Genomic DNA, 12,687 nt, shown 5'->3' with positions numbered 1-12,687 from the left:
TTTAAATAAATTTTTAAAATCAGTGGCACACTGGCGTAATGCGAACCGTCCAAGTAATTCGTGATTTTGGAATTAACACGCCTGTCAACGATGATAATAAAATGCCGTACTTACTGCCATAGTAAAATGGTAAAATGGACCGCTGTTCATCGTCATCAGCTCAAGACTGGCGGAGTGGAATCAAACGAATGCGTTAATATTTGCCTGTTATTATTGCCAGTTTTGATTTTCATAATTTCACGCGGCCCTTTTTGCACTGCCGCTATTATTTATCAACTTTATTTTTTGGAGATCACTGATTTCGAATTAATGAAATCATTCGAAATCGTGAAATCACCTCACGTGACGCCCGAAATCACCGAAATCATTTTTTCCGAAATCACTGAAATCCCCGCTCAAACGACCCGAAATCGACTTTATTTCGAAATCATGGTGTCATTCAATTAGGAATTGAGTAGCCTCTCGGAATTTCCCTACGTGTTGTTGAAGACCTCGAAGGGAGTTTTTCATTAAAATTCTTTTTCTCCTTCTGATATACAGGGTGTTCCAAAACTCATCGTATATATCGTGAGGGTAGCTTCCAGGAATTATTTATAGATAATTGTAGTCTACTACAATTTTTGTTTCCGGCGCTTTGTTAACGAGTTATTCATCAACAAAGCAAGAATTCACTGCAAATCATCGTCTTTTTGAAAACGTTTATCACCTCTCTCACTTGGGCTGGAGGAATAAAAATGATGGCAATCGATTGGGCATTTAATGCACAATAATCAGAAAGAAAAGTGTTCTTCTATCGTCATGCTCGGGGGAGGAAATTCTCGGAACAAATTTCACCGCAGCATAAGACCTATTTGGTTCCTACACGCAATGTGACCCTAAAAATCGATGTCAACGTAAAAAATTGATATCTCCACACTCATTCAATATCGAGGGATGGAACTAATTCAAATCGATTAGACATTTAATGTCATCACCCTTCCACCTTAAACGGGAAAGGGGATATGATTTTTCTATCAGAGAATAGCGTTTAATTGACTTTTTTTTTCTTAATAACTAATAAACAAAATGTCGGAGATAAGAAATTCATTAGATTTTTCTTCTCCAAATACTCCAAAGCTTCCCCTACGATAAGTACGATGACTTTGGGACACACTGTTAAAAAATTTCCACTGAAGTTTCCAGGGTTTAGTCTTGAAATATGAAACAAGTAACGGTTTCATTGAAATTTCAGGGAATTTTACCATTGAAAATTCGTGGTTTTCGTGGAAAATTCATGGAAATTTTTAATTTCAGTTGAATTATTCCATGAAAATTAATGGAAATTAGGAAAATTCAAGCAAAAATGTCCTTGAATTTTCAATTTTTTGAAATTTCAAAGCAATTTCTTATTGAATTATCATGTTTACATTGAAAATTCATAGAAATTTCGGCATCTTCATGGTTCTTTCAGTGAAAAATCCGGAATTTCCTTGAATTTTCAGGGAAACTTGAAGTTTCATAGACTTTTTTCCGTTAAATTGAATTCAGTGTCATTTTCTGGAAAATTCAGTTAAATTTTTTCAACAGTGCACGCTGTATATTTATATCTACAATAAAGTGATAAAAGAAATGCATTTGTTGATTTTTTACGAAAAGAATTTTTATAAATTAATCAACCGAAAATTTTCTGAAAAAAAAAACAAGAAAGATGGAAGATATCTCTTACTTGGAGGAGTCACACTGTAGAAGATTCTTGTATATCCTTCAATTTTCATGAAATAATGGGATTGGATTTCAAAATTTTTTTCGTGTGCACTACAAAAAGTAACGAGACATACTGAATTCCATTTCTTCCCATTCAGATAGGCCCGAAAAAAATGTTTTACATTCAATTTTTTTGTATGACATTTATTCTGAAAAAAAAAATATTCCCATAAATGTCGACATATTTGACATATGTATCCCCCCAAAATTGTTTATTTACCCAACTCCAAACATAGAACACATTAGGGATTATAACGAGTCAAAATGTGTCAACCATTCAAGAAAAACACACATGTGTGTAACTCACACATTCCCAACCCTTCTCTCACATAAGTTCAATTTATATTTCGTGGTAATTTCATGGATGTAATTAGTGAAACCCATGAGGATGGATGATGACATCATACTGGGTTAATTGGATGAAATGTGTGGAGAGAAACGCACGTTTTGTGCACATCACGGATTATTATAGGATGCGTCAAGAGCGTAGTTTGTCTCCTTTGCGAAGGGTCGTGGCGTTATACTTGACCCGAAGTTAATTGAATTCGTCATGCGTCTGGGGCAATTGGTCGATCACTTTAACTTTGACATGGCTCTCATGGTTATCCGTAGTTTACGATGATAAAATAATAAAGTGAGGAAGAGGAAATTTTTAAAACAATAGAAAACAATTTTGGATTTGTCTTACTGAGTAAATAAACGCTTCGAGGAATCTGGTCCGTGGAGAATCGGATGTGAGGCCCTTCGAGAAAAAACCAAACGAACTTCCAAAGGAAATAAACATGATGGAAAATATAAAAACTGCTGGAATAGTTTTTTTGATGTTGACTCGAATTATTTGATATTATGTTTCGATTAATGATCGACATCAAGAGAATGTTTCGCCAGGAAAATTATGAATAGAACTAGAATATCCTAGGGGAATGCGGTGACACTTATTGATAATGAATGGGTGATTCAGGAAAATCAGGACAGAATATCAGTGAGAAAAATTCAATTGGTAAGAGCGTCAGAAGATAATCTGAAGGTGTGAGTTCAAATTCGATCTGGGAATTTGCTCATTTTCACAAGATGAGAATTTTAGTAGACAATAGATCTTTTCATCCGGAGAGTCACTACATTTTTGGACACTTTTTTCTGATGTTAATTCCCCTCGGAGGTGTGGAAACTTTTTCCGAATTTCCATGTAAATCATCATTTCATCACTTGTGCGTAAAATGATATTTTACGCACGCTCCAAGTGTGTGCGAAAATCCCACTTTTCACACATTGTGATAGAAAATAGGGTTCGACCCTCGGGGGAAAAGTGTTCTTTGACACTTGGGAGGGTAGCACTCACCTTTGGCGAGCGCTTCATACCTAAAGTAACTTTTCGCGTGCCTAAAACATCCCTTTTCCACACATTGTGATGAAAAATATCGTTCGATACTCGTGGGAAAAGTGTTTTTTGGCTCGTGGGAGGTTTATAGCACGAGCCGAAGGCGAAAACTCTTTTCCGCACTCGTTACGAAATATACCATTTTGTGATACCTGCCTGAAAAATAGACTTTTTGAACCGGTTTCGTATGCGTAAAGGGGTTGTTTTTTGCACGGCGCGCGTAAAATTCGAGAGAGCGTACATAATGGAACTAGTAATTCTTTACAATGGGTAAAGTTCAGGAGAGCGTATATAATGAGAATTTTACGCACTCGTGCACAAAAACCTCTTCACCCCAATATCGTCCCGAACAGTAAACTCGGCGGGTATCACAAAAAGAGGATATGCTACACGTGCGTACGAAAAAGTGGAATTTTACCCACTAGTAACACAATCTATAATTTTGTGGCCCCAAATGTATATCATCTTCAGTGTCAATATTTATCAGAATTTTCATTATTTCCCTGGCGATTTTTCAGTTCGATGAGTGGAATAAATATTTCCCATAGATTTCCAGATTGTCTATTTCTATTGTCTATTTCGATACGAGTGCGTAATAGTACATTGTGTTACTAGTGCGTAAAGTTCGGAACGGTAATGGGGGTAAAGTGGTTGTTTTTCGTCACTAGGTCCGATAAACCGCGATTTTCGGGCCTAATGACAAAAAATATTGTTCGACACACGGCCGTGGAAACTTTTCTACCTCATATGATTACAGAACTCGCCTTCGGCTCGTCCTGTCCCCTCATATTCGCCAAAAAAGTTCCTCATTGCCGAGTGTCGAAATGTTCTCTTTGTGCACGGGTGCGTAAAGTTCAAGAGCTTTTGCTTTACGCCCTTGAAATTCACTTTTCGCACTTTCTCGAACTTTACGCACGTCCAGCGAAAACCAACCACTTTACGCCCACTAAACCGTTTTGAAAAGTTCACTTTTCAGGCAGGTATCACAAAAAAGTGATTTTTGACCCGTATGAGGTGAGTAGCGCTCGCCGAAGGCGAGTAAAGAATAAGCCTCTCAAGAGAAAAGAATGCTTGAAAAGACATTATCATCAAAGCTCAACATCTTAATTATTCCTCCACAATAATAAAAAAAAACTCATTGAAAACACAATCCTATAACGTGGGAAATATAAAACAACTCGAAGAACTTCAAAAGGATAATTCACCAACGTTCTCGGTGAAACGCAAAAAACTGACACATTTTTGGAGAAAAAATAGCCATCCAATTTTTTTCCAAATGCAAAAAAAAATTGAATCACACCAAAATGACATCTTGAATAATGAAAGGCACTTTCCATACTTTTTATCCCAATCGGAGGAAAAAAAATTATTCACGGACGCGGATAAGATAAGACGAATGTATTGAGAATTTATCACCCACTTCGTGAATATCCTCAAGAATTCCCAATACATGATGCCAGCCGTCCCCCTCAATAAAACGCAACAGAGGCCTTCTGTTGCACCCGCACGACGTCACAATCATGTAAGGAATATATCTGACGTACGGGCCGGGCCTGGGTCGCTTTTCATTTTGATACCAACGACCCAATCTCCCTTGCCTCCCCATCACCCCCCCCCCCCCCCCCCCCCCCCCCCCCCCCCCCCCCCCCCCCCCNCCCAATCCCCCTTGACCCCCCATCCCCCCCCCCCTCCCCCCGCCTCACCACCCCCGCGTATAATTTAATCCGTGTGCGTGCGTATTATGAAGCCCACTGGGTTTGAAAATACATTGGCACTCGTAAAACTAACTGGCTACTGGGCTGCTTGGCTCGTCTCGTGAATCACATGTGCATATGCCTCCTCTTTTCCTCAGTAGAGACCATTCAGTTCTCAAACAGTCCGGACACTTCAGTCTGTGCGTTACGCGGATGCTTACCGAGTTGTTTGGGACAACTGACACGTTCATTAAGATAATTTAACAGTGGTTAATTTACTAATGTCAGTGAACTCATCGAGTGTTTGAAAATTATGTTATTCAAAATTAGAAAAGACGGTTTTTTATGATACATTGTTTCGGACATATGCATTGATAGAAAAAAGTAATTTTATCAAGAGAATTTTATTTGAACTATCATTTGGTTGTTAATTTTCAAATAAACATGATTTCATAGTGAATACCAGTTGTCTCTTCTTGAGATACATTTGATTGGGAGAAATCGAACTTCTCTAGAATTGAAGTTCCTTTTATCTGTCGCAATGATGAAAGTATTTGATTTCTTTCTACCCAAAAGTTTGCTAACTCCATAAATTTGTTGGTTTACGAAAAAATAAAAATTATTCTCATGACTAAATACGTTGTTATCTCAATCAACACGATCATACGGTGTTCCAAGTAAATTATGATTGAAGTGAGCATTTCGTATGTCGAATCAGGATGAATATTGTTACGCGGAAAAAGCTTTGACATTGTAGTAAGATATCGTTGAGTTGCAAGAAGTTAATATTTCTTGACTAAAAAAATCGCATTAGTTTACAATAACAATCACAGATTACGACAATTCAACACAAACTTGGATATCGCAAATTTCGTTCAATGTGATGTAAGGAAAGCTCAATTTAAACATCGGCTTCATTCGAGAAAACAACATTCAATTCATTCCTCAGTGTAATCATCTCCTAGATATGAATTTTTGATCAATTCATGAAAATAGAAAATTTTTCGATTGGAGATTTTATTATGTTAAAGAAAATAGAACTTTTCCATTTTTGTGGTGAATACATGTGACTTGGCGCCGAGGACTGTTTTATTTGATTCAAGTAAATGTATTTCAAGAAGAAATAATTGATATTCACCGCAAGATCTTATTTATTTGAAATTGGTTCAAATAAATAATGGTTATTCCAAGGAAGAATCATCTGGATACAAATAATTTTTTTTATCAGTGTATTTTTGCAAAATAAGATTTTGAAGAATTAAATTGAAAAGTGAGGAATTCGTTGGAGAACGTGCGGTCTAATGAAATGACTCAATGAAAATTACAGAGAATGACAGAAAGTATTGAATGAATCCTTAAAAAATGTCGATTCGGAACAGTTCGCAGTGATTAATCCAATTTTGTAATGAAAGAATCTTATGTTCTAATCTCATAATGAACAGAGGAAAGAATTCTAAACAACGTGATGTTATACAAAAACATTCGATGATTTATGCACATATAATTCTGCGTTTTAGTCAACTGGAAAAGCATTTCACTCAGATCGTGTTGCGTTGTGAGATAAATATGAAACTGATCTAAACAGAATGAAATGAACTAATCAAAAATTATTGATACATTGTGCAGTGCTGAATTGACAAAAATCAGTGATCCCTACGCCAAGAAAATTAACGAGTGAAAAAAGAAGTAGTTGAATAAAAAAAAATAAAAATAAAAAACGCTTGAAGAGTGCAACCCTAAAAAAACTGTTCATGCTTCAAAATTTATCGTAAACTATTCAAAAAAAAAGTGTTTAGTGTTAAAGAAAAAATGAAAAAAACTCATCTCATAAATTCCACTTGATAGATCGAAAAGCCAAAAATTCACTTGACGTTTTGCGTCACGAAACAGGCATCAATCGAAACTACCCCCACCCGAGTAACTCCCGCCCAAAGTCAACAGAACTGATATTTACGAATCAATCTAGGAACCCCAGTACCCCCCGCAACCATAGCGTATGCTACACCGCCAATGCCCAGAACTCCAGAAGCTCTAAATTCAGAACCCCGTCTAAAAATACACCCCCTCCGCCTCTCCGATATTCATTATCGCACTCCTCCCATTACCATCGCCGTTAGACTGCAAGAATAAACCCGGTAAAACGATCTCATCTCACAATAAAACCGAAGATATAAAAAAAAATATAATAAAATCGCAACCAGCATTGAACGACATTCATCCCTTGCCACCTGCCTTCCCCCATGGTAATACCATACACTGATAGAATGATTCATTCATTCCAAACGAGATTCGTTAACTATTAACGAATGGTAGAGTTGAATATGACCAAATAAATAATCGTTAATAGTTAACGAATGGTTCACTTGACAGGTGAAACTCCAGTCAAACAAGGCTTTTCAAATATGCATTTGTTAATTATTAATGAATGACCATTTGGTGAGACCGAATAGATCCTAGGCTTCAACCAAATCCATTTATTAACAATATCTAATGCTTTCTATCAGTGTACAAAAAATTAATACAATAAAAATTATTAAATTATAAACCAAAGCTGAATCAAATCATCACGTCGATAACTAAAAATCTGTAAAAGCCACAGTAGCATTAAACCCCGTAATAACATAACAATTAAGGCAAAACTATAAAGCCATAAACTAAATCTCAAATAAATTATTGAGTCAACATAAACGACTAAACCCAAAAAATAAAAATAAATAACAAATAGTAAAAACAGCGCCAGCATTAAACTACATTCACCTCGGGTCACCTGACCCCTCCGCCTAAAAATTAATACAAAACTCGTATTATTTTGTAAAATTATTAAATTCTATTAATCCTATTAAAAATTAATGCAATTAAAATTATTAAATCATAAACCAAAGCTGAATCGAATGATCACGTCAATAGATCTTGCTAAAACCAAAAAATCTAGAACTTAAAATCTGTAAAAGCCACAGCAGCACTGAACCCCATAATAAAATAACAATTAACACACCAAATTTATAAAGCCAAATCTGAAACAAACCATCGAGTCAATATAACCCGCTGAACTCAAAAAATCTAAAAAAAATAGCAATTACTAAAAACAACAGCAGCATTAAACTACATTCACCGCGTGCCACGTGTCCCCTCCTCCTAAAAATTACTACAAAACAAATTCAGAAAGTCCGAAACGAAAGCTGAAAAAAACTCTCAGTCAACACATCCCTTTAAACCCGAAGAATGTAAAGAATCCAAAAAGATAATTCTCCAACCGAGCAATTACAACTCTCCCATTATGACCCATAACAAAAACCGCAAGTGTTGAGTGCAAGGATGTGGCTACGAATCCCGCGGGTGGAGTCATAAACCAGAGGAACTCATCGTATCACCATTCGTTATCAGAATATTTCCCTCAACAATGGACGAAGAGACCTGCGTTATGGAGGAAAAGAGTCTCCTCAGTGTTTACTCGACCATCAGATCGAAATCCCATTCTCAAAGTAGTCTCTCAGGCTTCGCCACCGCCGATGTGCCCAGCTACACGTGGTTGCCAGACGACTTGCGAAAAAAAATTGTTGAGAGCTGTGAGGACGTCAGAACTCGCCAGGGTTATCCTGTAATCGACTGGCTCCGTCAAATTCGATCCAACTGTGATTTCTGTGAAGTTGGAATTACGAGTGACAGTCATCAGACAACATCGTTCCTCGATGATGGCACAGACACTGATTACATAGAGTCAGTAGCCTCAATAGCCGACGAATCAATTGAACTGGATGACATCACTGAAAATCCGGAGGTTGTGTGTAAATATTACGATGATATTGTCGCCTGCTGTGAAGAGGAAATATCGTCTCACATTTATGACGAATTGCCGTGTGATAACACCAGCGAAGGCGAGTTCACGAGTTCCGTTAATACAAGTAATCTAGAGGCTCATGTTATGGGTGAGAATTTCAGTGAGAGTGAAAATATTCAGGGACGAGTCATGAATCCCAGGATGGTCTGCTGTGTGGAGTTGATACAGAACGAGAAAGGGTTTTACTCCGAGAAGTTTGGAAATGATTCGACGGAGGAACTGCCTGATCTTGCGCTTGTTAATGATGATAATTGTGCGCTGAAATCGTGTGAGAGGTTTCTGGAAGACGCTACCAGTGACTTCGGGGAATTTCAGAGACATTTTCCGGAGGATATGATCAGGTTTTGTGGGAACAGTGAGGACAATTGTGGTGGAGGTGCTCCTGAGAGTTGCGATGGAAACTATTTGGCTGAGTGTGAAATTGAATTGGAGAATGTTTGCGCAAGTTCTGGGGGTGGGGCAAAATGCTGCGAATTTTCCGGGGAAAATCGCGATTTTTGCGTCACTGATGGGGAGAATAATCTCGCATTGGCCAATGGAAAGGGCAATTTCAATGTTAGTTTCTCGGAGTGGACTGAGACATTCAATAATTTTGATGATGTACATGAGATCGATGAGGTGGAGTACGACGAGGTGGCGTCTTCCGATGAATTGTTGTACGATTCTTGCAATAACTCGGGGAATATTGACGTCGAGGACACGGACTACAAGTACTTTGGATCGGAGAGTTTGAGTCAGCAGGGACTGATACCAGAGTGCGACGAGGAGAGCTCGTTTGAGGATAATGGAGAACATATTTATGAGAATTTGTGGGGGGCTAATGAGGGATTTTGCGTGGATGATGGGTCGTCTTCGCCTTCGGGGGGGACTAGAACCTCGGACTTTTGCTCGCCTGATTTTGAAGGACACAGAGGGATTGACGAGGTGGAGAGGGAGGAGGTGACCGAGTTTAGGAGGCGAAAGGGATCCGCAGCGAGTGATATCGTGATGTGGAAGAATCTATTGCTTATGAGCTGCGATGATGAGGATGATTTTCAGAAGGTATTTTTGGGATTAGTTGAATTATTTTTTCATAAGAGGGGTAGAGTGTGATGAGCCGACTTATTACATCCTGTCACGAAGAGATAAAATAATTGATTTTTTAGGGATGTATCTGTAATTTTTAGGGAACCGCAATATTCAGCAACAAAAAGTCTGAAAATCAGACAGAAATGGTTTGATTTTCAGGAGTATTCGCATCCAGTCAAAATAAATTTTTCATTGGAATTTAACAGCATTGGCCTGTACTTCCAAGAATTATTTCGTTTGAATTTAAGTACCTGTGCTTCCTAGAATTGATGTATTTCATTCGAAGAACGTAAACAAATAATAATAATAATAATAATAATAAACAAAGTTGTTTCTTACACATGACAGGAAAGTTGGATAAAAATTAGCTAGAAAATCGCGGAAAATTTGACTGTAGGAACGGTACACAGAGAAAAATATGTTTAAATAATGTCTAAAAAATAAGAATTCTGTGCTAAATGTAATTTGAATGGCACTGAATATTCATGATTTTTTTTCAAATTTTTCTCACGCGATTTTATTGACAAATTTGATGATTGAAAATGCTTGAATCTATAGTTCGATCTGTACCGAATTGTAGAAGATACTTGGATATCCTTAATGCCGACGATAATTCTAGTTATTATTGAAAGACATTAAAAATTAGAAATGAATTCCCTAATTTTTGGGATGCATTTCTAAAAATCAGAGACATATCACTGAAAACTAAAACTTTTCTTTCTCTGAGTAATTATAAAAATAACTCGGAAATGCGGGACTCTGAGAGGAAATGCCATGCGATTTCTCTGTAGGAAAATGTTTTCAACTATCAAAAAAGCTTTTATAATTTTTTTTCTGGGTTATTACAACATTACAAACTTTTCCTTCGAGAATTGGAGCAAATACGATGTTTGGAACAGAAAAGTATTGGGAAATAGTTGAGGAAGAGTCTAAAAGTCAGAGAATAATCATTTTTTATAGCAAAACCGCGAAAATCAAGAGAGAATCTCACAATTTTTGGAGGAATTCATAGGATTCTAAAGAAAAAATTCAAAATATCTGTAGACTGCATGAAATATCCTATGAAATTGTCTTCCCATTTTTTTTTTACTACAGAAAATCTTCAGGAAATGATTAAAAAATATGTTTTGGGCGTAGGGAATTCTATCCGTCCAGTGGATACCGCTGTCTTTCCTCTTATTTATTCTACGAAGCCCTGGAATGAAGAGGGGAACCCAATCTGTCATAAAAAACCGCACATATGCGCTGTGATCATGATACTTATTCCCATAGGGTATTTTTAAACTCTGAAAGAAATCATTACATTAATTCCGCTTTGAAAAAATGGGCCGAAATTTAATTCTCATACGTGCAAAATTTGATTAACGTGGAAATTGCATAATTTGCTGTCACTCTGTGATGGAACTGTTAATGTAGAACAGGAGTGGTATAACGATTTGAGTTGACGTGATTCATCTTGTTAATCACAAAATGTTCTCGGTAAATGAGTGATGCTAGGAGAAATCATCAAGGGACTTTTCATAGAAGATTTATTGCGCAACAAAAAAAGGAGATTGACACTCTTTTTGGGGAAGTATATGTTATACTCATTTGAAAGACTTGAGTTGTACACGGAGAGTAAAGTTGAATAAAAACTATCTAGAAAATCGCAGGAAATTTTACTATACACCGAGAGAAAAATTAGTTCTGCCAAAAAATTATATGTTCCACTTGAGAATATTTGATCGAGTGGAACAGATTCACTTCAGGGAAATTAATCAACCTGATGGAAGAAAATTTAAAATCTTCCACAAAATTTAGATTCTTGTCATGTCATGACAAAAAAATGACTTACTTATTTAAATCTAAATGACTTTCTTAATTTATGGCATTCTGATAAGTTATTGAGTTTTTCTATCCTCATATATTGTTGACACAGGCAACAAAAAGTAACTGTTTGAATCAAATGAGAAACTATTTGTTAATTAATTATTTGAACTAAATAAGAAATGCTTCCACGAAATTTCCTTTTTTCAGAGTTCAATATCGCAGAAACTATGTAATACAAAATTATACAAAAAATTCACCGTATTCGGAATTTATCAGTTTACCACGAATTAGTTTTTTACAAACATCGTAAGAACCTTTTTTTCATAAAATTGAAAAATCGAGTTGGCGGGAGGGGGGGGGGGCATAACCCTCGCTTGGCCTATGCCTCGCGTGTTAGAAGCCCCCATTTCATTATTTATTATCTCCTAAACTGTGTAGTACAGCTAGTTAGAATTTTTTTCAATAACAAGAGACTATTATAAACATTATCCATGAAAATCATGGGAACAATCTTAAGAAAACGTGTTTTCGAGGGATATACCTTTATGATACGAATTGTGTAAAGAGGCTCTAAGATGATAATCGTTTGCTCTGATGCGATTTACGTTGACAATAGCTTCTCTAGATAGTTTATATTTTTTGCACCAGGGTTTTGGAGAATTTTTATAATGCAGTTCAAAGTATTTGGCACCTTTTTTCTTATTGTTATTTGTGGCTTGAGTCAAGATTTTATTTGTTGTGCTAGTGATTTTGTCGGATTTAAAATACTTTCTGAAATCTGAATATGGAATGGGAAAGTGGTCAGGTATATAATCTGTCGCATTAGTCGCTAAGCTTCTTCATTTCCCTCAATACCACAATGATGTCATAACACTGAAACTTGCTAATCTTTGATGACTTTCCGAAATTGAAAAATACTTATTTGATATTTTTCATTCAATTTTGTTATTTCATGATTTCATTCAATAAAAATTACATGCATTAATCCAATTAGCTCAATTATCGTTGATGCCAATGCCCTTGGTCAGCCAAAAAGAAAGTCAGAATTCTGGAGAATTTTCTCGCTGATAATTCTAGATAATAAAAAAAGTAATGAAGATCGAAACATTTCTCTCTATATAAATAACAAAATAAGCCGAAAAATTCAGGGGACGCTT

General features: G+C 36.4%; 1 protein-coding gene across 2 annotated transcripts in view; it reads left to right on the top strand.

Moving 5' to 3' along the window:
• Window positions 1-12,687, top strand: part of LOC107041688 — a 31,757-nt gene that overhangs the window by 11,714 nt on the left and 7,356 nt on the right. The window lies entirely within an intron of this gene.

Source organism: Diachasma alloeum, unplaced genomic scaffold (assembly GCF_001412515.2).
Source record: "Diachasma alloeum isolate Michigan unplaced genomic scaffold, Dall2.0 Dall_scaffold_00371, whole genome shotgun sequence".
Taxonomy (NCBI): domain Eukaryota; kingdom Metazoa; phylum Arthropoda; class Insecta; order Hymenoptera; family Braconidae; genus Diachasma; species Diachasma alloeum.
The sequence above is the reverse complement of the archived record's forward strand: the minus strand, read 5'-3'. Positions and strand labels throughout refer to the sequence as shown.